The following is a 27,901-nucleotide window of genomic DNA, read 5'->3' on the forward strand; positions in this document are numbered from 1 at the left end:
ACCCGTAGCTTGCATCTGATCAATTCTCAGCGGACAATCTCTAACACGATGCTCAGTAGAGCACATCTTAAATAAGCCCCAGTAGTCCTCCAACATTTGCTAGAATGGCGTCTACCACAGTGCCCACAAAGCTCCACCCCAGTGGGTGCAATAGGAGACCCAACTCTAACTAGCCAATCAGCTCTAGCCTTTTTCCTGGGCCTCATCCCAGAACTCGAGAGCTCTAATTCCCTCTTATTCTTTCTTTTCTCTCAGTTTTGGTGCTCAGAGCGCTTAACCTCTTCGGTGATCTTCGCTTTCTCAACTAAAGTAAAAAAACCACGCTCCCTCTGTGGAGCTATCAGAACTCGTAAACTGTCCCTAAGACCATCCTCGAAGTGTACACAATGCTCATACTCAGTCGCCACCATGCCTCACGCATATTGGCTCAATCTCAGAAATTCAGCCTCATACTTGACCACTGTACAGTCTCCCTGGGTGAGATTAAGGAACTCACGCCTCTTAGCATCAATGTAACTGGCTCCCACATACTTACTCTGGAAAGCCGACTAAAAGTAATCCCAAGTCAATCGATCTGGCTGAGTGCCCCCCTTAACCGTCACCCACCACTGGTATGCTTCATTGTAAAGCAGCAAAATAGCCCCTTTAAGCTTCTGCTTAGCGATAAAGTCCAGGTCGTCTATAATTCTTTCCGTAACCAACCCTCGGGCCCCAGATCCAGTGTTAGGCCCAACGACCCTCTGTAAAATCCTCAACATAGCCTGGGACAGCGTGTCGTCCTTAGCCATGCAATCTCGAGACCCAGTCTCTGTCGCAGGTGATACCGGTGTCTCGCTGGTATCCAGATTAGGCAAATTTCCAGATGATGAGGACCCAGCTTGAGCCTCTCTACGGCCTCTCCCTCGGCCTCTAGTACCCCGTCCGCGGATACCTCGTGTGCTCATTGTAGATTTTAGAATTTATCTGTATTGACATTTTTATGCACCAATTATAGTTTCGATATTTTTTAACCAAAAGTTTTATGCAGAACAGTATCAGTAATTTCAAGTTGTTTTTGAAAATCGCAATCTCACTACATTTTCAGTTTCACTACCATTTTCAGTTTACACTAACTAAAGTGTTTTTCGTACAGTATACTACCTATGGCTGTTTAAAATATGCTAGTAGTATTTTCAAAAAAATCTGAAAAGAGTTTCAGAACACTTCCTGGATCAGCACTGGAGACTCGATGTACTACATACTTAGTCCAAAAATATTTCAAATCATTTAAAAAAATCGTTTCTTCAAAATTAATCTTTAGAACCCCAAATCCACAGTCGAGTTTTGCAACTCGGCTTTGATACCACTAAATGTAACACCTCAAACCTGACCTGGACGTTATGGCCGAATCTGGCTATGTCACATGATAGTGCTTTTGAAATCGTACTTGACGAGTAAAAATCATTCCAGTTACTTAATCTTTGTTATGATTAAAATGTATCTCTTTTTCACGAAAGCTCTAAAAACAAACTATTTTAGGGAAACCCATAATTAATTCCGAAAACCTTAGTTTATAAGAAAAACCTTTTGTTTTTAGTGAAAGCAGAGTTTTGATCATGCTTGTCAAAAATAAAACACCAACAGTATAAAACCGAGTTAAAACCAGATAGTCTAAAGTCCTAGAAATTACAAAGTAAAACCTAAATTAAAAGAGGAAACAAATAACTAATAAAAATTACATTAATATAGTACGAAATAGTGGTGGTCACTGCCGAGTCCCCCACTGCTCCGATCCGTCTATTGCTGGGGATTACCTACACAAATTAAATAGAAAAAGTTGAGTTTTTGTAAACTCAGTGTGTAATCCCCACAGAAATCACACAAACAGAATACACGTCAAGTCTCATACATCAACAGTCAGGGGCTGGAGCCCTTTACAGAATCGGTTAGGGCTTTAGCCCATTAGATACAGAATCAGATGTAACTTAGGGCCTAAACCTATGTCAGATACAGAATACAGACAGAATATTAGAATCCTACCCACCAGCCTCTACACCCCATCTCCGTCCAACCCTACACACCATGTGGGGATAAAATTGACCCACCCATCCCTACACATCATGCTGTACCAAAATGTGGCACATAATCAGATAATTGCAGCTAAGCTGCCAGATATCAGGCTTTAAAGCCTTTCAGAATACTTCCTCCAAATAACATCATCCCACCCGATGCAATGCAACATACAAAAATGGCATGCTAATATGCAATTTCTCAGATCATACATTCAGTTGAATTATTGCAGTTCAAGCTTGATACAGAAATCAAACAGTCATAATACTCAATGAGGGGTCTAAATAGCACTTACCAACCCTACAGTAGGTCCACAGTCGACTTGGGTGACCCGTGCAACCTTACAGATCATTTTAGAAAAATATGCTCACACGGCCTGGCCTAGAATCCCACATGCTCGTGTGGTTCACCTGTGTGGGACTACACGCTCGTGTGGCCCACACAACCCAATTGGTCAAGCCCGTGTGTCGCACACAGCCTCATCCGGCCATCACACGATTGTGTCATACACGCACGGCCTGGCTCATCGATCACACGCCTGTGTACTGCACACGGCCTACCACACAGGCGACCACACACCCGTGTGGTGTCAACAGATTCGTTTTTCAACTTTTACCGATTCTCATTTTATGTGTTTTCGGGTACACACCTGAAATCGTTAGAAGCTAATCCGAACTCTGAGCACTCCCAAACCTAAATATTGATAAATATATATCCGATTAATCGCTTAAAAACTGAATTCATCTACCCCCAAAACAAGGTAACCATCTTGCGAGTGATAAGCTATTACCTTCTATTGATTAGCAAAAATTCCACGCCCTTAGAACATCGATGAGAGATAACCAACCCTTCGATGAGCCCCTAATCACCAAACGAATCCTTAATAACCTATCAATTAATTAATTAAAACACAAAAATGCACCTTTAACCTACCGAACGTGCAACCGATTGAAGAACAACAAAAACGATTGAAAGGGGAAGAAGAAAATAGAAAAGAAAGGGAAAACAATGGGATTTTTGGCAACAAAAAAAAAGAGAAAATAGTGGAGTCTTTTGGGAAGAGAGAGAAATTTCAGTAATGAAAAACAAAATAAAATCTCGTTAACTCCTCACCCCAATTTACTCCCCCACTTGCCCACTCAAACCCCACTACTCAGAACCCAATTTTACTTAAACACTTCTACAGCCTCCAGCAAAAACAATTCCCTTGCTCGCATAGAGATTTGAACTCCAGACCTCTAATAACTTAACACTCACCTTAACCATCAGACCAGTAGGCCCATTCTGTTATATTTTTACACACTTTTCCTTATAAACCTATTGACCAGAGATAGGGATTTATTCATATAAAAACAAGGATTTTTCCCAAGCCAATGCTTGAACTTGGGATCTCACACGCACACCTAGAACACTTAGCCACTGAAACAAATACACATTTGTGTGTCACACATGCAAAAAAACAAACACATAAATTTTGATCCTGACCTAAGGTTGTCACCACCTGCCAACCAATGGTGGTCGTGATCCTGACCTAGTCTCCTTAATAAATTCCAAGAATCATTCTTAATGCTTACCAAAGGTGCTCCATAAAACCCAGTAAATCTTCATTCCTTAGCGACTTTATCCTCCTTAATCAAAGCATCTATGTAAATTTTAGAGAAACTCCTTAAACTAACAGTAATATCTTCCTTCCAAGCCAAACATAGCCCTCCGCATGAGCCCTCCAGTCCTACCTCAATTCCATTTACAAAATTGCATCTTCTTCGTACCTTTTCTATACGTTTTTCATCAATTTTAGTCTCCATAAAGATGACCATCTAAAGATTATATATCTTCAGCAAATACCAAAGCCTACGTACAGCCCGTGGACTTCCCAAACCATAGAATTCCATCATATAGTTTTCATTGTGCTTCGTCGACTTGCCTTTTGGCAGTCACCCGTCTATGTTGAATGGGAGCAAAAATTTACTCCGAGTTTTCCATCATCAAATTTGAAGGAACTACTACATGCAAATCAATACTCTCTAATTTCGTCCTTTTAAATTTGTCTTCACAAGAATTTGTAGTTTTTCTCTCATCAATTCTTGTTTCAGCTAATTTCCTCTTGCCCACCACCCTTTCATCCCTGCTTTCATTCATCATTACTCCTGGTGCAATTCTTTTCCAACTTGCCTTCTTGATTAATTTGGATTTGCCTTCCAGCATACTCTCTGACCCATTGAATCCCTCTACTTTCTCCACAAAAGGCCATTCCTTATGCACATTAGCTTCAGTACAGTATAAAACAATTTAATAAGGGTAATAATTGAAAGAAAATTCTAGAAGTGATAAGTAAAACTCATTTAATTTTTAAAGTAAAGTTTAAGGACTAAATCATAATTTTAGTAAAACCTTTTTGTAAAATCGAGAGTAAAATTATGGAATTATCCAAATAAGACTTAATCATGCAAATTTTCAAGTCATTTCATAGCATTTAGGGACTTCAATTGCATAGCATAAAAATCAGGACTCAATTGCAAAGATACAAAACATGCCCAACCCTTATATTAGACATTGACACCTATACATACTATTTCATGTTTTCATGCCAATTTTTCCTATTCTAACATATCGTATATTATACAAATCATGCTTAGTTACACTAAAACAAACATTAACACGCTTTAATAATCATGCATATTCAAACTTAAATCAATCAATCAACTATAAATGCAATTCTTTTAACCCCATTTTTTGAAACCTACCCTACCTTAATTAACTTAGACTTTAGTTTCTTACCAAATTTTGTGCTATTAATAAATTAATTTAAATTATTCTTTTTGAAGTTGTTTAAAATTTTACATAAATGTTTACAAAGTGTTTAAAATATGTTAAAAACATATTAAAAATTTTTAATTAAATATGTAGAGAAACTTAAAACTAATAAAAATTATAATTAAAATACAACATTTCAAAATTTTAAAATTATTTATATTTATAAACATTTTTTTTGAATAAAATAATTTTTTCGGAATTTTTTTTAAACTTAAGTAACTATACAACCATGTATTTAAAGTATTATAAAAAAATGTTATTTTTTATTAAATTTAAGTGATTTTATATTTTATTTAAATAAAATTTTCATTTCTAATTTTAAAGTTAATATTTATTTAAAACTCCTCTATAAAACTTAAATAAATACTTAAATATATTTTAATTATACACACAACCAATTATTGCTTATATATATATAAATTAGTAATATATATATATAAGGTTAAGATGGTAAAAAGCTCTTAAATTTAAAAAAAAAAGCAATAAGTCCCTCTTTTTTTGCACTCAATTATATTTTTACAAAAAATATAAAAGAATAAAAAATTTATAAAATTTTATAAAAATCATAAAAAAAAAGTTAACGACCCCTAATTTTTTTTCAATTAAAGCCATCACGTGTTGTAACACGTTGTGTGACATGTGACGAGAAATAAAAAAATCAATAAAAGTTATAAAAGTAGGGGCCTAATTACTTTTTTTGAAAAAATTTGAGGGTTTTTTGCACCCTTTAAATCTATATATAAAACCAACTCTTCATTAATCATTAGTAATTAATAGGGATATTATTGTAAAAAGAATTAGCTAAATAGGGGTGGTATTGGAATTTATAAAAGTTTAGACATTTAGCAAGTACCAATATTTCCTGTAACAAGCTAAATGAATGTAAAGAGAAATAATAGTAATAAATGGAGTGAATTCAAGAATATTAATTTCCAATCTATCTTATATCTATATTATTATTTATTACTTATATATATATATATTATTTTAAATTTAAATTTTAACTATACTATTAGTTGGAGTAAATAATAACAACTCTAGTATTTCAAATTTATCCTATATCTATACTATTTTCTATTTACCGATAGATTATATTTTTTCAAAATTTGACTTCTAAATTTTATTACACTTTATTACTTTTGAGTTACATATATTAACTATATCTACTCCTTCTATTACAATTGGAGAGGTTTATAGTATTTAATACTTACAAAATTTGATTTCATGATGAATTTTTTTATTGAATTTAACTCATTTTGTTTTGGAGAGTTATAATAATTTATGTATGATAAGAATAGGAGAATTTGCAGGTGATGAACTCAAAAGTTGCGGAGCAGTAAGCGAAAGAATTGTTGTGGGTTCCAATATCTTTAATTCACCAAAATATGTATAAAAAATTACGTTTACACTCCCATATGGCAAAGCCACATTGTCAAGCTCAATAGTTGTAGCATTCTTATCCAAATACCAAAAAATGTTCTCAAAAAATTTCACATCTCAAGACACAACGAACTTCTTAGAATCCAGATCATAAAAATACCAACCATTTTTGCCCAAAGGCTACCCAACAAAATCACACTTTCGACTTCAACTAGCAAACTTATCACCCTTAGAACATTGATTATGAGCAAAACGTAAGCAACCAAACACACGAAAATCATCGAACAAAGGAAGGCTACCAAACAACCTTTTATAAAGTGTTTTATTATGAAGAAGAGGTGAAGGAGTTTGATTAATGAGATGAGAAGCAGCCAACACACACTCCCCCCAAAAACATATAGATAGATTTCCCTGGAAAAGCAAAGCACGAGCTACATTTAAAATATGCTGATGTTTCCTCTTCACTCTCCTTTTTTTTTTTGAGGAGTACCAACACAAGATATTTGACAAATAATACCATTTGCAAGAAAATAATCCTGGAAAGAATTAAATTACGTCTCATTATCACTTCTATCACACTTTATTTGTTGAAAAAATTGATGATCAACCATAGAAATGATTGACATGAAAACTTTGAAAACCTCCTTTTTATTTTCCAATAGATACCCAAATAGCATGAGAGAAATCATCAACCAATGTCAAAAAATAATAAGATCCACAAGATAGAGTGTCATAAAACCACCATAAATAACAATGAACTAACTCAAAAATATGAGTGGCTTTTTGTTCAGAAATTGGAAAGCTATTTCTAGTCTACTTAGCACGATGATAAATTTCACATTCTTTATTCAGATGATCTCTAAAGTTACCAACATAAGGAAGTAACTTTACTACTTTCTCAAAAGGGTGACCCAATATGCCAAATTTCCAAAGAGGATGAAGTTTCAACCGAAGCCGCTTTGACCGTCAAAACCTGCCAAAAGTAGTAATGTCCATCCCGTCTCTCACTCGCTCCAATCAGCTCCATCGCACGAAGGTCTTGAATAGCACATATGTTAGTAGAAAATTGGATAAAACAGTTCATTTCCTCATTCAATTGGGAAACCGAAATCAAATTGCAGTTTAATTTAGGAACGTAAAGAATGTGTTTTAAGTGAACTTTTTCCATCAATTTAACCATTCCTTCTTAGTTAGCCACCATTGTTTACCCATCAAGGAGTCCTACAGAACATGCTACAACATCTCTCACATTCGTCAAACACATAAGATCACCCGTAACATGATTTGAACACCCCTTATCAATAATACAATTATTCTTGGACTTATCATTCAACCAAGTAAAAGTTGATTGTTTATGAACACCGCCAGAAAATACTGTCATTGCCCAACAGTAAAACTAGGAAGTCTCACCCCCATTGGTGGTGGTGGAGGAGAAGACTCGCCGCTAGCCATTTAGAATAATGAAAGAAAAAAATTGTGTCAAAAACCTTGCTCAAATGTCAGAATAGAGTAATCTCTTAAATTCTATTGATAGGCCTCAAGGGTATATATATCCCATTGGGAATCAAATTGCTAAAAGATAATATCCTAACAATGTAGTTGTTTTATTGACTTCTTATGTGATTTCTGTTAGAAATCAATATTTATATATATTACTTATTTTTTTATACATATATTACTTAAATTTTCTTTTGTATTTAAGTAAGTTATCAAATTGATGACCCTATTTGGCAATTAGCCGATTGCTTATTGTAGTGGTTGGTTTGATCAACTGTTTATTTAAAAGCGTTTGGTAAAACCTAGCTGCTAGTTGAAAGCTGGTATGTGTAAAATGACAAATAAAGGCATGATACATTTTATTGTTAAGTACTTATTTAATCCCATGTATGTTCTAAATGTCTAAAATACCCCCAATGGAAAATTTATCATTTGGCCCAAGTCTCGTATTTTTACCAAATTGGGCCAACAATTCTATGGGCTCCTCAATTATTTAAAATAAATTTAATCTATCATAAATCTAAATTTTTCATATCAAAATTCTACTAAATTCATTGATATATAGGATAAATAATTTTTTTAGGGTTACATGAAGTTTCTTTTATTTTGTTTTATTAGGAAAGTCGAGTAAATTTGTTGCTGCTCGTGTTTGAACATTTAATTTGATAAACTCTTGTTTGATTTCCTTCTTGTTCAATGATTAACTTTCTCATACACCTTAAGTGTTATCTCTTGAGAACTCTACATGGTGAAAGGGGACCTATTTTGATAATTTGTTTATGTGTTGTCAAAAAAGCAAAAGGGGAGATTATTTGGGTCATTAATTGTCTTTGTATATAAAGTTTCTCCTCATGTTCAAACAACTCCTTGAAGTGCATGTTTAGTCACCATGATTTTTCTCTTATTCGAATAACATGTCTGGATAGATAGTCTATACATCTCATTAGGACAGCCTAAGTATAGTATAAAGTTTGCATTATTTTTTTGAAAAATAAACCATGATGCGTTTCACTGTTAGTAAATAATCCTCAAGCTATGTTTTATTCTTTAATAATGCTAGTCAAATTTGGAGGAGGAATAGGTGGAAGGATCAACTTTCCTTATTTCAAGAGCTTATCATTATCCTTTAAGGGTATTAGGTGATCAAGCTAATGATTTTACTTGGCTTAGAAGATGTAACACCCCTTATGTAACGCCCCAATTTTCGGGAATTCTATGAATGTTGGCATAGGTTTAATTATGTTAGTGGGCCTTTAGAAGGCCCAAGCTTAAGATAGAACCCGGCAATTTTAGTTAATTTTTTTTGTTCCATAAGAAAAAGGGGGTGAAATTATGAAATAGGACCTATGTGAAAATGTTTGAAAATGTTATAGGCTAAATTGAAGTGGCCAAATAAATAGGAGTACAAAATAGAAGGATTTGCATGACAAACCTCCCATTTTACATGAAGTGGCCAGCCATCATGTTGTTGTAGACAAAATGTGCACTTGATATCCATCATTTATGGTACAAATTGATACAAATTGATAATGGGTTAGGTAAATGTTTCATGATAATGGGTTAGGTAAATGTTTCATGATAATGGGTTAGGTAAATATTCCATGATAATGGGTTAGGTAAATGTTCCATGATGGAAATTTTATGTCTTTTGTATTAAAGAATTAAATGGATGAAATATGAAATTTTATTAAAAGAAAAAGGGGTGAAAAGAACAAGTTTGTCTATCTTTGTTCATCATAGCCGAAAGTTAGAGAAGAGAAAGGAGAGGAGAAAGCTCTTGAATGTTCGGTTACTTGGGGAAGAAAATTGAAGGTAAGTTCATGGTAGTTTGCTTTTATTTTGAGGTTCATGAGTTCTTCTTGATTCTACCTTAACTCTTGAAGCATATTTTGATTTTTAGTTGTGTTGTGAGCATTTAGTCATGAATTAAAATGAAGGAAATGGTTGTTGTTTCATGTTCTTTTGATGAAAAATGGAAGATAGGTGAAGTTGAGCCAAACAAATGAGCATGCATGTGCCTTAGATGTTAAAGGGAAAAATCGGCTAACATGTTGTACTTTAAAATGATGAAATGGAGATTATACTTAAGTAAAATCATAGATATGTGATGATTGATTGGTGATATACATGTTTAAATAATATGCATGCAAGTTATGTGTGAAAGAGTGATTTGGTAATAAATCTGCTTGGGACAGCAGCAGTAACGTGACTTTGGAAAATCACCATAAATTGTGGGAGATGAATTAGAAGCTGAATAAATTATGTAATTAAAGCTTATTGAGTCTAGTTTCAAATGAAATAAACAAGAACATATTTTGAATTCTGTACAATGAGAAATTTGATTCGTAATGAAGAGTGGTCAGATTAGTCAAACAGTGAAACATGGGAAACTTTAAGAAAAATCTGGTATTGATTTGTCATACCAAAAATTCTTAAAATTTTATGGATAGAAGATATATGAGTCTATTTTCAGGGAAAATTAACGGAACTTAATTTGAAGTTTCGTAGCTCCAGTTATAAATAATTTAGTGGCTGTTGCTCAGGAAGACAGCTTGCAGTGAAACTATGATTATGTGGTAAACATTGACAAAAATTTGTTAATGAGTTGCTTATTGTTTTCTTATAAGCTTACTATGATCTGTAGGTGTGGCTGGCCGAATATTGTAAGAGGTTAATACGTAGTTCGTATTTGAATAGTTAGATTAACGTGTTAGTAATCAAATTGTAGGCAGTTCGTGTGTGGATCTCATCAGCATATCGTCGCAAACAGGTGTATAACTAACACCCTCTTTCTTAGTCTAGATCGGCAAAAGTCGAAAATCCGAAATGCCGAAAATCGGTATTTTGTAGATTTGCGAGTGTGCGAATGCTCGTGAGGTAAATCGATTAATGTTTTTGGTAAGCTGCAATGTTTGGACTGCAAAGTGCATGATTTCTGTGCCCTCGATATTTTTGGGCTTAATGGGCCAAAATTGGAATGATGGGCCAACGGGCCCAATTCGGTAAGAACCCTCGGTACGTGATTCTGTAGTACGTGAAAGTTAGGAATATGCATGAAAAACCCTAAAATAGATAAATTACTGAAATACCTTTAAAAGTGGAAAATTTACAGTTTTACCCCTAGGAGATAAATTACCGAAATACCCCTAGGGTTAAATTGACTTAAATGCATGTTTGACTGTTGTTATTTACTGCATGCCATGTTGTTATTATCTGATGCATGGGATTGGGATATTGACGGAGGAAGTACTGAAAGTGGCTTGTCCACGTACTGGAGGCTTTGCCTCAATTTACTGTTAACTAAGCAGCAATGCTGCAACTGTGGAGTGTTGGGCTGGGTGGGTTGAGCTATCCCCACATGGAGTGTATGCTGGTACGGGTGGAGTGTAGTGGTTGGTGGGTTGAGTAGTCTCCCCAAATGGGCTTGCATATGTTATTGATGTTGCATGTATTTTGAAATGGGCCTATGGGCCATATTGTTATCTGAATAAGGGGCTAAGGCCCAGTTTATTGTAATCTGAAAAGGGCTCTGGCCCAGTACCACTGTTACCTGAATGGGCTTAGGCCCAATGGGCTGGAGCTGACTTGGGCTTTGAATGGGTTTTTCTTACACACTGAGTTTCCCCAAATTCACCCCTTTTATTTTCATCCACGCAGGAAATCCCCAACCATAGTGGGCTTGGAGCTGTGAGGGAATTCGGAGTGGCCACCTGTTCTGAAAGTTTGATTTTCTTCTGGTGAACTGGACATCCTTTTATTTACGTTTGAAGTTTTGGGTTTTTAAATGTAATAAGGCCGCTTAATTATTTTTGATGGTTTTAATATGTATTACTAAGATAGGTATTACTTATTTTAACTGTTGAAATTGGATAGCTTTAAGGCGCGTTTTCAAAAAACAACAATTGATTTCAAAATAACACGACAACAAGCAAAGCTTCCGCAATGAAAGTATTTTCCAAAATTAATCACTTTTCCTAAAAATGACTTAATCAAATCGGTTTCCTAGAAATATCCATGACGTTAAGGTGTGGCAATGGCGGTATGCATGTCTAGGATTGGATCCGAAGGGAGCTTGGTACTTAAGCAGTCCGATGGACTCACCACCTTTTTCCGGTTTCCTACCTGGTGCACAGCTTCCATTCACTTTAACCTATAATGAAATTATCTTTTAAAACACTAAGTAAGTTTTTCTGGATCAACAATATAAAATATTTTGAACACTTCGATGTGGCATGTCGGATCCGGTCATAACGTCTGGGCCGGGTTTGGGGTGTTACACCTTAACCCTAAACCGTCGCCGAAACAGAGTTACGAGGCATTATTGGACATATCGGATAATTTACAAATAATTCTTAAATAAATAACAAACATGATATAGAATAATCATAAATTCATATAAACTTTTACTAATTGACTTCATTCATTCATTTTTTTAAATAAAAATTCAATATAACCCTTCTATAAATATCTAACCATCCCTGCAATTTCAAATCGCAACCAAACCAATTCCAATATTTTAACCAATGCATTTATATACTCAAATATACTTGAATCATACATGACATATTGACTTAACAACTTAAGTAATGAAAACCCTACTATCATTTTTAATTAGCTCTTAAAACTATTCAAACCATTTTAATTCAATATCAATGCTATAAAAAATTCTATCATTTCACTAATTTAATCATAAAAATTCCAAATACCTTTCTTTACAACAAAAATTATATAGCATACTAAAATAACCATTAAAATCCCTAAGTACTTGCCACTTTCACTTAAGGGAAGAAAACATCACCAAAATCTTTTTGCTGGAGTCGGGATCGTTCAGATGTTGGATCGGGACACTGGACTTCTATTAACCTGCGCACGGAAACAATCGTACGCTGAGTATATCATATTCAATGGTATTACCATAATTCAAATTATAAACATAATAATCATATAAATTAAATCATCTAAATTTAATATTTACTAAACCAATTCAAACATAAATTTGCCATTATCAATATATTCATACAATTTAATTTAGCTATTCGTCAATTGAAATCATATACATTCATGTTGAGCCATTATCTAATTCATAACCATTGGTTCATGCTTTCCATTCTCATACTCACATTCAAATCACATTTTCAATTCTTGTTCCATTTTTACATTTCTTTCAATGGCTTAACCAATTCCTTTTATTCAACTTAACTTTTCTTTTATTACCCCTATTAACAGACTCGGACTTTGGCGGATACTCGGATCCAACCAAACACACCAGTTTGGCACCCAGTGCCTCATGGATAGTTCAAAGCAAAGTTGACACCTAGTGTCTCATCGGCCTAACTGAAGTGAAGTGGTACCCAGTACCTCATCGAATCTATCCGAATGACACCCAGTGTCTCATCGACTCGAGGTCGAAGTATCCTTGAACACTTCCAATCCTCCAATCCTATGGCATGCCAACTATATCCGACTCAACCCGACTAGTTAACAGGGTTTCCAGATCACATATAAATCTCAATTCGGTTACAATTTCTCACATTTTCAATTCAATCATTTTCCACTTTTCAATCAAATTTTCAATTCACATATTCATAGTTCAATACACTTTCTCAATTCAATATGCATTTCAATTATTTACATATAATAACAATTCAATTTAATTTCATACAATTCAATACTAATACTTACCATGCATATCAACTTAAAATTCAACAATTAATAATAATTAAATTCGAATTATAATAATACCAACACGTATTTCTGATTCAATTCAATTTTCTAAATTCAATTCAATAAAATTACTTACCTCAATATTTACTTAGTATAAAAAAATAAATTTAAAATTAATACTTAATAATAAATAACTTGAATTATAGTAATATAAACCCGGATTTGTTCGATTACTCCTCGACAACTTTTTCTTTTCCTTTCGGTGTCGATGCCTCGGGTTCTTTACTAGCAGTTAAAGCATAAAGCTCTCAAACCCTAATTTCTTATTTTTCCTTTTTCTTTTCTCCTTTGCTTTCTCTGTTTCGAATGGTTCTGTTCTTTTCTTTTCTTTTCTTTGTTTCTCATTTTACTTTGTTTTATTATATGCTTTATTTATTTATTAACTTAATTAGTTTAATATAATAATAATTATAATAAATATCTATTTAAAAACAAATGTATGTGTTACAATTGTACACATATATATTTTTACATTTGTATATTATCATCCACATGTCCTTACTTTATTTATTTCATAATATAAAAATGATAATAATGATAATAATGATAATAATGATAATAATATTATATTATTATCATTATTATCATTATTATCATTATTATCATTATTATCATTTTTATCATTATTATTATTATTATTATTATTATTATTATTATTATTATTATTATTGTTGTTATTATCTTTTTACTTAAATTTTAAGTAAATAACTAAATATATTACAAGTGTACCTATTTAATTATTATCTCAATACACTTGTATACTTTATCACCCTACACTTGACACACAATTAGATTTATTTGTTTATTTATCTATAATTCATATTATAATTTAAATAATATAATAATATAATAATATAATAATTAATAAATTAAGAAAAATCTTATATTTTTCTTACACTTATGTTGCCTCATTCTACAGTAAATGGCATATTTGCCGTTTTGGCCTTTTTTATTTAATTTTAATCTACAATTAAACTTTTACCTTTTATTCAATTTAATTCTTTTAACTATTTACACTAAATTAGGCTAAATTCACTTAATTAAATCTTAATTAAGCACTCGACTAAACTCATAATTGCTTCTAATAATTATTTATGACTCAATTTACTAAGATAAAGGTCCTATAACTCACTTTTCTGGTACCCGTGAATTTTGGATAATTACAGAAGACCTTATTTGAAATAAAGATTGGAGGAATTTATTGTGGATAATGTTGCAATTCAAATGGTGATTTCATCTTCTAAAAGTTACTTGGAGAAGTTGTTATATTTTGCCTATAAATATGCATCACTTATGCATGTGTGATGTAACTTTTGTGAGTGCTTGCGCTACATTTTACTCATTGTTTGCTTGTGTTTGTACTTTGAACTCTTTATAGGCCTTATTAGAGAGTTGATATTTGTTGTGTTGTGAGGTTTTTTAGGTGAATGATTGTAGCAAGTTGAGTTTATTTATTGGGGCTACAATTACTTTTCATGTAAGAGTAGATTGAATTTTAGTTTATTATTTTTCGAATTTCATTTACAAAATTTGTGTGCCTATCTTCTCTCTTTCTCTTATCACTGTCTTTATTACACAATTTCATTAGAATTTGTGTTTAAACATATATTGAAATATTAAATTGATAAAAAGTCAATTAAGATGTTTTTTTTTATATTTTTATTATTTTAATTAATTTTATTATTCAAATTATGCCATTTGGCTTTGTACGATTACTCAAACCAATATGTGTTTTATATGGATATATTTAAAGAATTACACTTCTTACTCGTATACAAATATGTTAAACTTGTACTTCAATCTTTAGGCAGTGCCATTACAATATCTAAACAATCAATTGTTGCACAATTAACATATACATAAGAAAAGCCTAACAAATGAAGTAAAAAAGATGTCCAACAATGGGAGACAAAATAAAAATGATGCCTTAGCTTTCCACCATTTGCATCTCTTGTGCCGATTTCAGAGCCATTTCCTTCTCATTTTCCGCTATTTCATCTCTGAATCTCTCGTAAATATCACCCCCATAGTATTTATGAGTCCTAAGAACCAATACAAGTATCACAATCGACCCAAATGTGTTAGTGGCAGCAAGGATCGAAAACGATAGCCTGTAACATTGTTTCCCAATGCAAGTCAGCTCTTTCACCATTGATCTCGTCATCCCCTTTGCTGCCAACTGCTTCAATGCCTCTTTATCATAAAGTTTCCCAACGATTCTCACGTTAAGTACAAACGAACCCAAAGGGTTTGATAGCTGAGCACAGTTGAAAAGCGTGGCGTAATATTTCAACCCAAAGAGCTCTGAAACTATGGTGAAAAGCAATGTTTGTTGAGCTCCAAATGAGAACCCTAACAACAAAGAAGCAAGGTAAACAGAACCAGGCCATGGGAAGGCGATGAGCAAATCACCTACAGAAGCTAATAGGAAAACGAGTGACATTATCAATGGCCGAGGTATTTTGTACTTCAAAAGAATGATTTCAGAGACAAATCCAGCGAAAACTCTACCAAATTAGTTCCATATACTAAGCAATGAAACAACTGTGGAGACAGCTTGATGTGGATACCCCAAGGATTCACCAATTTGACCTAGGTTGTCCGCTGCTGTTAAGGTGCAGCCCAATCCACAAAATGTACCAAGGAAAACCAGGAACATGTCTATGCTAAAAAGAGCTTGTAAAATGGAGAAGTCTTCACCTCTTTTAGGTGGCTTGAAAATACTTGAACACCCTGAGGCTGAGGCTTCCTTGGTCTCCATTGATTCATATTCTATCTCGGACTTCATCTCCGTCTCCGGCAGTGTCGGTGCCTCGTCTACAAGCCTAATTGGGGCAGTGAGTTGTTCCCTATTCCTCCAAGTATAGAATTCTTCTCTTACAGCTATGAAAAACGGTGAAAACATAATGAAACATACTGCAACCCCACTAAATAGATAAGCAGCATGGGAAAATGGGACCTTTTTTTGAGCAATGGTTAGTGCCATGATCAACAAAGCTAGAACAGTTGCAATCCCCAGATATTCATGCAACACTTTAGTTTCATTAGGATGTGCAGAGATCTTCATGGCTCTAATATTATAAACAAAAACCAAAGAAATTGCAGCTGCAAACCAACCTATAAGAAGAATCAAAGACTTTGAATCATTCCCATAGATTGCATAATAAATCTGTGTGAAAATTGCACCACTCAGCCCTACAAACCCTTTCATCAACCCAAGCATCATCCCTCTACTTTGTGGGAAGTTTTTTACACAAGTAACTAGTGAACCAGTGTTGGCAAAGTTTTGGGAATTTGCACCAATACAGATATATGCACACATTTGCCACACTTTTGGGGTAGCAATTGTTTTGGTCACTGCCAACCATATCATGAAGTAGCCTGTGAAATTCATTAAAGCACCCACCAGCAACACGAACCATGTGGGGGTTTCCTCAGCCAGAAGCCCCGAGAGAACTCCGACGTTGGCTCCGAGGTCCTTGAATGTGCTCATGAGGTTGAGTGTGGATTGGTCGTAGCCTAAGGTTAATTTTATGTCTTTTGAGTAAACGCCGAATAGATACGTTGCACCAGCACATGCCATGATTAAGAATGATGCGAACATCATGAACCATCTGCCAGTGATGACTTGGAGAAAGAAACGGCAGCAGACATAGCCGGAGCTCCCGCTGGCGGTGGTTGCCATGGTGGTGCTAATAGCAAACCTGGCGATTTTGAAGTTTCGGGGCTGAAAAGTAGTGAAGTAAATGATAGTTTTCTTGAAAAAAATGGAAATCTAATCCTTAAAAAACAATAGAATTTTAGAAGTAAAAAAACAAAAGTCAGATTGGATTTTCAGGTGAGAAATAATTGGGAAGCAGAATCTGAGTAGATTGATTGGGAGCTACATTCAGTATGGATTTTTTTTTAAATTATTTTAATTTAAGTTTAAACACGTATCACCTAGTTATTTTGATTTAGGTTAGATATATTTTAGAGTTTTTTTTTTTACATAATTTATCGTAGATTTTAGAGTATAGTTCGTAATTTATGGTTGTCTCCTTATAACAATTAAATTTAAGTTCTTTTTTTTTAAGAGCGTAACGTGTTTTACTATTACATTTAATATTCTTTTAAGATATGTTTCGTTTTTTTATACAAAGTTTAAAATTATACATAATAATCTCTCTTTAACCTTTAAATAGAAAATTAAGCAAATTGCAATCCTTTCAATTCCATGTACTTCTACACTAACAATAATTTTAAATTATTCATGTATTGTAATAATTTTATAGTATACTATAGTTTTCCTCCTGTAATAACTTAAAAATATTTTATTATATTTTTGTAATATAAATAACTATTTTTAAAATTTTTAAATGCGTTCTCTTTTATTTAAAAAAATAAAAAATATGTTGAAATTTAAAATAAAAAATCAGAAATTCATTTGAATTCAAGACTCAATTGAATTCTATTTTCTTATTTAAGGTTCCAATAATTAATGTCTATTGAATTTATAAGATAAAAAATAATTGATTCCAAAGTAGGACGTAATGTAGCACGAAAAATATATTGGCAAAGAATAGGTGGAATGGAAGGTTCGGAATGGGTTGGGGGTTGCTTCAATTGTTTGATTTAATTACAAACCTAATCATTAGAATGAATAGGAAAAGGATTTTGTTCATTTAATCAGGAACACACATTATTAATGTTGAGTAATGAAAATTGTATGTCACATTAAATTACTACTGTGAAAATAAAATAAAATAAACAACACACAGATTTTACATGGAAACCCTTTCAAGAAAAAGTCACGGGCAGAGGAGAAAAAAATTCATTATGCCGAATTCGAAAAATAATTACAAAAGAAATAGACAATGTCTATTTATAGGCTTGTAAAGCCATATTCTAGTAAGACTGAAATATCTTATTCTAATCAATATAAAATAGATAGAGTTTGATAAGATTTAAAAAACCTTATTCTAAAATAAAATAAAAGAAGTGTAGTTCTATATGAATTTTACTTTTATTTTATTTCACCACTGTATTTTATTTAAATAAGGATTCAGGTCATTTAATTCTAACAATCTCCACCTTGACACGAATTCTCAATGAACAAGTTCTTCATCGAGAACTCTCAACGAACAAGTTCTCCACCTCTTCCATAAAACCCCTTAAGGGTTTAACTTCAACAATGGACACCAACTAAGTCTAAGCAATGCTCAAACTTGGTTATAGGAAGTGACTTAGTCATCATATCTGCAAGATTTTCATGAGTACTAATTTTGCTCATAACAATATCACCACGAGCAATAATATCACGAACAAAATGATACCGAACATCAATGTGTTTTGTTCTCTCATTAAACATTTGATGTTTTGTAAGGAAGATTGCACTCTGACTGTTACAAAATACTGTACTGATTTGAAGGTCTTAATTGAGTTCACTAAAGAGTCCCTTCAACCAGATAGCTTCTTTACAAGCCTCAGTAATTATCATGTACTCAGCTTCAGTGGTAGACAAAGCGACTATAGTTTGCAAAGTAGCTTTCCAACTAATTGCACAACCTCCAATTGTAAAGACATAACCTGTGAGAGATCTTCTTCTATCAAAGTCTCCAGCAAAATCAGCATCAACATACCCAATGACTCCATCTCTAGTTCTTCCAAACTGTAAGCAGACATCAGTAGTACCTCGTAAGTATCTTAAAATCCACTGAACTGCTTTCCAGTGTTATTTACCGAGATTCACCATATATTTGCTAACTGCACTAACTGTATATGATAAATCTGGACATGAATAAACCATAGCATACATGAGAGATCCCACTGCACTAGAGTATGGAACATGTGACATGTACTCAATCTCATCATCTGATTATAGACAGAAAGCCGATGAAAGTCTGAAATGGGTTGCTAAAGGAGTACTAACAGGCTTAGCACTCTGCATATTGAACCTGCAAAGAACTTTCTCAATGTACCCCTTCTGACTTAGGTACAATTTACTTGCTTTTCTATCTCTGAGAATCTCCATACCAAGTTTCTTCTTTTCTGGTCCCAAATCTTTCATCTCAAATTCTTCACTTAGTTGGACTTTGACCTTTCTTATCTCTCCTTTATCTTTTGCTGCTATCAACATGTCATCAACATAAAGAAGTAGATAAACGAAAGAGCCATCACTATTTTTCTTAAAGTAAACACAATTATCAAAACTACTTCTTTTGAAATCGTGAGAAGTCATAAAGGAATCAAACCTCTTGTACCACTGTCTTGGTGACTGTTTCAAACCGTAAAGAGACTTTTTTAGCAAACAAACATAGTCCTCTTTTTTTTATACTGTAAAACCGTCTGGTTGTTGCATGTAAATATCCTTCTCAAGTTCTCAATGCAAAAATGCAGTTTTTACATCTAACTGTTCAAGCTCCAAATCATGCATGGCCACAATACCAAATACCAAGCAAAGCTCAAATCGAACTATGCTTCACAACTGGAGAGAACACATCTGTGAAGTCCACTCTTGTAATTTGACTGTAACCCTTTGCAACAAGCCTTACTTTATATTTGGGTTCTTCAATTCCTGGAGCTCCTTGTTTCTTTTTAAACACCCATTTACAACGAACAGCTTTTTTACCTTTAGGAAGTTTCACAAGATCCCATGTTCTGTTTTTTTGGACTGATTTCATCTCCTTTTGCATAGCAAACATCCACTTTTCTGAGTCTTCACAGCTAATTGTCTCAGAATAATTAGATGGCTCTCGGTTTGCATTTATATCTTCAGACACATTTAAAGCATAAGCAACTAGATCAGCCTTGATATACGTCTTTGGAGGTTTAATTTCTCTTCTAGTTCTATTTTTGGCAATAGAGTATTATGGTGAAGAAGCAACTCTATTCTCAATTTTTGTACTGGCTTGAGAAGTTGACTCTGTATTAACCTGATGCTCCACCTACTTTTGATTTTCTTTATTGGAAGAGTCTTTAAGAGATAAATTAGGTAGCACAGCAGTTTCATCAAAAACGCCATCTCTGCTAATCACAACTTTTCTATTTTCAGGACACCATAACTTATACCCTTTTATACCGGCTTTATAACCAAGAAAAACACATTTAATGGATCTCGGTTCTAATTTTTCGTTATCAATATGAGTATACGCAGGACACCCAAAGATCTTTAAGTCAGAATAATTAGCAAGACTACCAGACCATACCTCTTGTGGAGTCTTTTTCTCAATGGCAACGGATGGAGATCGATTGATCAAAAAATATGCAGTAGAGGAAGTTTCTGCCCAAAATGACTTTGGTAAGTTGACATTTGACAACATACATCGAACCTTCTCCATAATCGTTCTGTTCATTCATTCTGCAACGCCGTTTTGCTGTAGAGTATGACGAACTGTAAAGTGTCTCACGATCCCTTCTGACTTGCACAGTCTATTAAACTCATCAGAACAGAACTCTAAGTCATTGTCTGTGCGGTGGTATTTTATTTGTTTTCCCGACTGTTTTTCAATCATAATTTTCTAAGACTTAAATGCAGAAAACACATCGCTTTTCTGCTTTGGGAAGAACGTCCAAACGTTTCTGGAAAAATCATCAATAAAAGTTGGCATATAATTAGCTCCACCTCTCGAAGGCACTCTGAATGGCCTCCACAGATCAAAATGAATATACTCCAACGTTCCCTTCGTGTTATGTATTCCTCTGGTGAATCGAACTCTCTTTTGCTTCCTAAAAATACAATGCTCACAGAACTTCAGTTTGCAAATTCGTTGCCCATCAAGAAGTTCTCTTTTGTTCAATTCTGTCATGCCATTCTCACTGCCCTAGGCGAATATGCCAAATTTTAGTAATATCATCATCTGACAAAGAAGAGGAAGCGATAACTGCATCATCAGTAACAGTAGAACCCTGCAAAACATATAACTTGGTAGTCTTTCTCTGCCCTTTCATCACAACAAGGGAACCTTTGGAAATCTTTAAAACTCTACTTTCAGTTGTGTATCTGTACCTTTTTATATCAAGAGTACTCAACGAAATTAAATTTTTTTTCAATCCTGGAACATGTCGTATGTCACTAAGTGTTCTGATAACTCCATCAAACATCTTAACTTTAATTGTTCCAACACCTACAATTTTACATGAAGTATTATTTCTCATCAAAACAACACCTTCAGCCATTGTTTCGTAAGTTGTAAACCAATCCCGATTAGGACTCATATGGAAAGTGCAGCCTAAATCAAGTATCCATTCCTCGCTCACTTTAAAATTATTGACAGAAGCGACTAGAAGTTCATCATTGCTGTAGTCTTCTACAACATCAACTTCACCGGAATTTTCTAATTGTTTTCCCTTTTGATTCGCAGCCTCCCTTTTAATCTTATTCTGTAGCTTATAGCACTCAGATTTAATGTGCCCTTTCTTCTTGCAGAAGTTACAAGTTTTACCTCTGTTTGAAGACTTCGATCTACCTTTAGATTTACCGCGAGGATTCCGTTCATGTGTCCTTCTACGATCATCATCAGCATTCCAATCTTGTCTCCCACGAATAATGAGACTCTCTCCCTGAGAGTCGGGTTTAACCACAAGATGCTTCATCTTATCATACGAGGTCAAAGAATCATAAACCTCATCAACTATGAAAGACTCGCGGCTATATAAAATCGTGTCTCTAAAGGTTGAATAAGACGGGGGCAACGAACAAAGTAGAATCAACCTTAGATCTTCCTTATCATACTGAACCTCCATGGCCTCCAAGTTTGAGAGAATTTCTTTAAACACTATTAAGTGTTTGTGTACAGACGCACCTTCCTCCAAACGAGGAGCATAAAGACGTTACTTCATATGCAACTTGCTTGTTAGAGTTTTCGACATACATATTTGTTCTAGCCTCTTCCATAATGCAGGGGTAGTCTTCTCTTTCATCACATCCTACAAAATTTCGTTGGACAAATGCAAATGTAATTGTGTTAACGCCTTTTGATCCTTACGCTTCTTCTCTTCATCAGTTAATGTCGAAGGCATCTTATCTATATCCCTAGCAGGGCATCCTCCAGATCTATTTGCGCAAGAACTGCTTGAATCTTAATCTGCCACAACGCAAATCTGGTGTTGCGATCCAACATCGAAATTTCATACTTCAAAGACGCCATTACCGTGTCGAGATGAACAACCCAGAAGCTCTGATACCAATTTGTGAAAATAAAATAAAATAAAGAACACACAGATTTTACGTGAAAACCCTTTCGGGAAAAAAAGCACAAGCAGAGGAGAAGAAAATTCACTATGTCGAATTCGAAAAATAATTACAAGAGAAATAGACTATGTCTATTTATAGGCTTGTAAAGCCATATTCTAGTAAGACTGAAATACCTTATTCTAATTAATATAAAATAGATGGAGTTTAATAAGGTTTAAAAAACCTTATTCTAAAATAAAATAAAAGAAGTGTAGTTCTATATGGATTTTACTTTTATTTTATTTTACCACTGTATTTCATTTAAATAAAGATTCGGGTCATTTAATTCTAACAACTACACAAATTTTTCTCAAGGACTGTAATTTTTTTTACGCTACTCAAATTTATTCTAATATCAAATTATCACCTCTCCTTTTCTATTTCTCTTATTTACTTGTAAATGTAGATAAAAAATAAAAATTGATTTTTATAAATACCATAAAAAAATATTGGGATATCAACTTAAGATGCAAAAACCTTTTTTTTTCTTATTTATACAGAAAATCGAGAAAAAAATAATTAAGAAAGGTTTACTTAGGTTTAAAAAATCCTCCATAAAAAAATAAAAAACCAATTGAGCTGTTGTGAAAAAAAGCCAACACATTCGTTTCATTGGTTCATCATTTAGTTTCTCGACGATCTTTGCCATGCTGGTTAGTAATTTGGAAAAAGAAAACAAGCATTTCCTTTTTCTACCTTTTCAGTTTTTGTTATTCCTATAGATTTATAATATTTATCCTTTGGAAAAAGTTTGTTTTTGTCATAAAACATGAAATTTTAAATGACTAAATTACACTATTAATTATTAAATTATAGTTAAATTTTTATTTTAAAAATAAATTATTTAAAAGTTTTCATTTAAGTCATTGATTGTTAAAATAGATGTTATATGACGTTCTATGTTTGCACTGCCTGTATTAATTGAAAATTCTCATTCCCTTCAATTTTATAGTTTAATTTTTTTATGAAAAAAACTTTAAATGTCATAAATCTGTAAACCAAAACTTAAACTTCCCAAACAACTTTCTTCTTCGATCTTCGACATTAATCGTTAGATAGATTTGGATCTAAGGTATATTTTACTTGTTGATGGGTACTCATCTACTACACTAATCGTCGAATAATAGCTTGGCTATTCACTACTTGGACTTATAAAATGAACAGCCTAGTAACTTAAATAAAAACTTTCGAATAGTTCAATGATCATTGTATAAGTTTTTTAAGTTAAGTGATCAAAACATAAACTTACTAATGATTTAGTGACCTTAAATATAATTTATTCTTCTTCTTTTTTTTTTGTAATAAATGAGGGGAGGGTATAATTATCAAAATTAAATTGGTTCACTAAATTAAACCAATTAAAAAGAAATTTGATGGTTTAATTAGTTCAACCGTTACCATAAATTTGAAGAAGGATCAAACTTGTGCAAATTTGGTTGAATTAATTAAAATTGATTGAATAGTAGAAAAACAGAGTAAAAATTGTTTAAACCAAATTTAAGTTACTTTGAATATTTAATTTTATTGTTATAATTTATAAAATTCATAATTGTGTTTCTATTATTATTATTCATTTACTTATTTGTTCTAATTTTTTTTAACTCTTTTATTTTGTCATGATGATATTAGTGTTATTTGAATTGAATCATCTGGTTGGATCGAAAAATCAATTGGAATATTAATCCAGTGAGAAGTCTATAATCAGTTCAGCCGAATTTGGCTGCAAGAAAGAAAAAAAGATTGAGAGACAAATAACATGTTGATAGGCCCAGATGTAATAATTGGCAATGGCTTGTCCTAACAACTTATTATGTTTGACTTCGACAAATTATGGCTATCAAAGTCAACAACCCAACTAGAGTTGAGGCCACAACCCTTTTTTGTTGATAATTTTCTATTTTATGCTTGGCTAATGCGTTTCATTTTTGTGAATTGCATAGTGTAATAAAAGGTTTATTCAATAGGAAAGGCTCATGAGAAAAACAACCTATAATTGCTACCAAATATTAAGGTTTTGGGATCCAAAGTTTGAATCTCGTAAATGTCGTGCCTAAGTTTTTTTTTTCTGATTATTCTTAATTTATTTTTTTTAAATATTTTTTAATTTTTAGGGTAAATTACATGTAACTAACAAAACAGTCACCTAAATTTCATTTTAGTCACTCAACTTTAAAAAATAACAAAATAATCCTTTTAACCATTTTCCGTTATAGCCGTAATAGAAACATGATATGGCATATTAACGATGGGTTAGTTGTCATTTTAACAGTCCTTTTTAACCCTAAATAGCCCTGGGCAATAAAAGAAGAAGAGAAAAAGAAGAATAAGAGAAGAAGAAGAGGAGGAGGAGGAAAAGAAGAATAAGGGAAAATGGAAGGAGCTTTGTATCAGCAGTTCTCAATGGTCAAAATCTGGGAACTCAAAGACGACTACGCTTCTACGGCACCGACACCTACATGTCCAACGCCCTCCGCCGCACCAAGGACATCTTCAGGTGGTCATTCCATTGAGATCTCCTCAAGCTTTATTTTTTCTTCATTTTCTACAGTTTTGAGAACGAATTTGGCTGCTGCAACGTCTTCAATTAAAGGCCTTGGTGGAAAGGGATTCTAGGCAACTCACGATATTCTGAGTGGGACACGACGCTCTTGAAAAAAGCTTTGAGATCGGTAATGATCTGTAAAGTCTCATGATTTCTTGTACCGTTTCTACAAAAGCTGGTGATAGATCTTGCTTTGACATCACTGCCATGGCTATGGTGGTTTTTTATTTTAGACAAGGAAAAGAGATTGTTTTAGAAAGCTTATCTTGAGTGTTGGCAAAGGGTCTTTTTATTTTATATTCATTAATCCTGGATGGAGTCATATCTTCGAACTACAGATGACTTGATCCCGTAAAGTATGTAAGCAGGCTCGAAATGAGCTCCAGTCAGCTGCTACTCACATTTACGCTTCCTCCTCTTCTTCATGTGGATTCTTAAACTGAAACCTTCAAACCCGCCTTTCCCTCTTAAATGGGCTAATCAGGTTCAGTGCTAATCTCCTTGTACTAATTTGTTCACTGATTAATTACCAGTGTCATCACCTTCTATGGTGCTTGAGTGCTTGGTTTTTCAAGGATGCGGGTGGCTTGGGGTTGTTAAGCAACTGTTGTTGTGGCTCTTGATTTGTAGCCATTGTTTTGTTGTGGGAGAAAAAAGATGAAGAGAAAGGAGAGAAGAACAAGAAAAAATAAAAGAAGAATAAAGAGAAAGAGGTTGAGGGAGAAGAAGATGAAGAGAAAGATGAGAAGGAAAATAAGAAAAATCATTCTGACCAATCATCTTTTCTTTTCTAGTTTGACCATTTGATTACTTGTCCAACGTGGCAAGTTAATTGGCCACGTTAACTGGCCATGTCAGCTATCCCGTTAAACTTGTGACGGAAAATGTTAATGAGTGACTGATTTGTCACTTTTCAATAACGTTAGTGACTATTTTGTTATTTTTTCAAAGTTGAGTAACTGAAATGAAACCTAGGTGACTTCTTTGTCAGTTACCCCAAAGTTGAGTGACTGTTGGTATAATTTACTCTAATTTTTATTATATTGTATGTTGTATTGAATTAATTCTAATTCTAGTCAATCATACATGTACTACTTAAGATTTGTACTTGTAATTGTATTTGTAAACTCATTTAAAAAAAATGTGTTGATTGAGTCTTAACTCAATTGGCCTAAGTATCATTGTCAATTTAGGAGGAGGTGAGTTCGAATGTATTGAAGCACATTATCCTCTTATTTATGAGTTGGGAGGAGCTATGGGCAGTTCTAAATATTGTGTTAAAAAAACAAATATGATCAGAACATATAATGAAATTATTAAAAAAATAACCACATATACTTTTTGTTTTTTCCTTGCTACGTACCCTGTTTTTAAGTTGAATTTTGATATATCGGTAATGTAATTTTTTTTAATTTTACATATGTCATTATTATTATTATTATTTTAAATTTTAGGTACTCTATAAAAATGACGATATACAATAGTAGACAACATATCATAAAAGTTTAATTACTTTTATAGGAAAAACAGTTAATTTTGGGACAATATCAATGATTTTTTTCTTTTTCTTTTTACCCTCTACAATAAAATGAAAAAAAAGAGAGGAAATATTAGCATAATAAAAATAAATTTTTAAGTAAGTCAAATTATTATATGTATTATGTTAGTCTAAAAAGTAGTTGATAACACGATTACTAATAAAAATAGCAAGAAAATAAACATCATATGTAATTTTATCTAATTGTTTTACTGCATATTTGTTGGGTTATTCCTTTTGTAATATTTAACATTATTATCATCTATTAGTCTTTGACCGAAATCATCATCATTCGAATTCGAATTTGCATCATTAAGATTATCAAGATTTTCTTCTACCATGTACTTTATAAAGTATTTACCATCTCAATTCTACTTATGATTGAAGTTATAAAATATGCAACATGCTAATACAATCCAATATTTTCTTATGTTATACTAAGGTGAAGATGTTAATATGAGAAATATTTTTTTAGAACAAAAAAAATATTCTCAACCATATTTCAAAACCTCGAATGTCTTAAACTATAGGGCTCGCGAGTTGTTTACGGTGCTTATGTTTGTCAACATTCTCTCAAATGATATCATACCCCATGATATGGTGTAAGAAAAATTTTTCTATTTGCATAACTAGCATCAATTTTATAGTATTTGGGTTCACAATCCAAATAGTTTATAGATTTAATTATAAAAATTTATATAAACTTAATTTGGAGAAAGACTTATACTAGGTTATATTCTATTTTATAATACATAAATTAAATAAAAATAACATAAATTTTATAATATATAACATTTATAAAAAAAATTTATAAATTATCCAAAAGTATATTATTTTTATAATATATAGCATGGACATATAAATAATTTATGTTCATACTTGACCATAATTTTTTATAAATAAATTATAACATTTTTATAACATGTAATTTATTTTTTATAATATGTAATGGAATGACAAATGTAATTATTTTTTATAATAAACTTTTAGTTATAACTTTAAAAAAATTAGGATTTAAATATTATAATTTTTTATAACTTAATAAAATACACTAATTATTTTTATAATATAAGAATTTTTTTACCATAAACTATCTCAAACACTTATACGTATTCATGTTTACAATATAACTTTTAGAACGTGT

General features: G+C 32.7%; 1 pseudogene; it reads right to left on the minus strand.

Annotated features, from left to right (window-relative positions):
* Positions 1-15,235: 15,235 nt before the first annotated feature.
* LOC121203401 (protein NUCLEAR FUSION DEFECTIVE 4-like) lies at positions 15,236-17,441 on the minus strand (annotated as a pseudogene).
* Between the last annotated feature and the right edge of the window lie 10,460 nt (positions 17,442-27,901).

Source organism: Gossypium hirsutum, chromosome A10 (genome assembly GCF_007990345.1).
Source record: "Gossypium hirsutum isolate 1008001.06 chromosome A10, Gossypium_hirsutum_v2.1, whole genome shotgun sequence".
Lineage (NCBI taxonomy): Eukaryota > Viridiplantae > Streptophyta > Magnoliopsida > Malvales > Malvaceae > Gossypium > Gossypium hirsutum.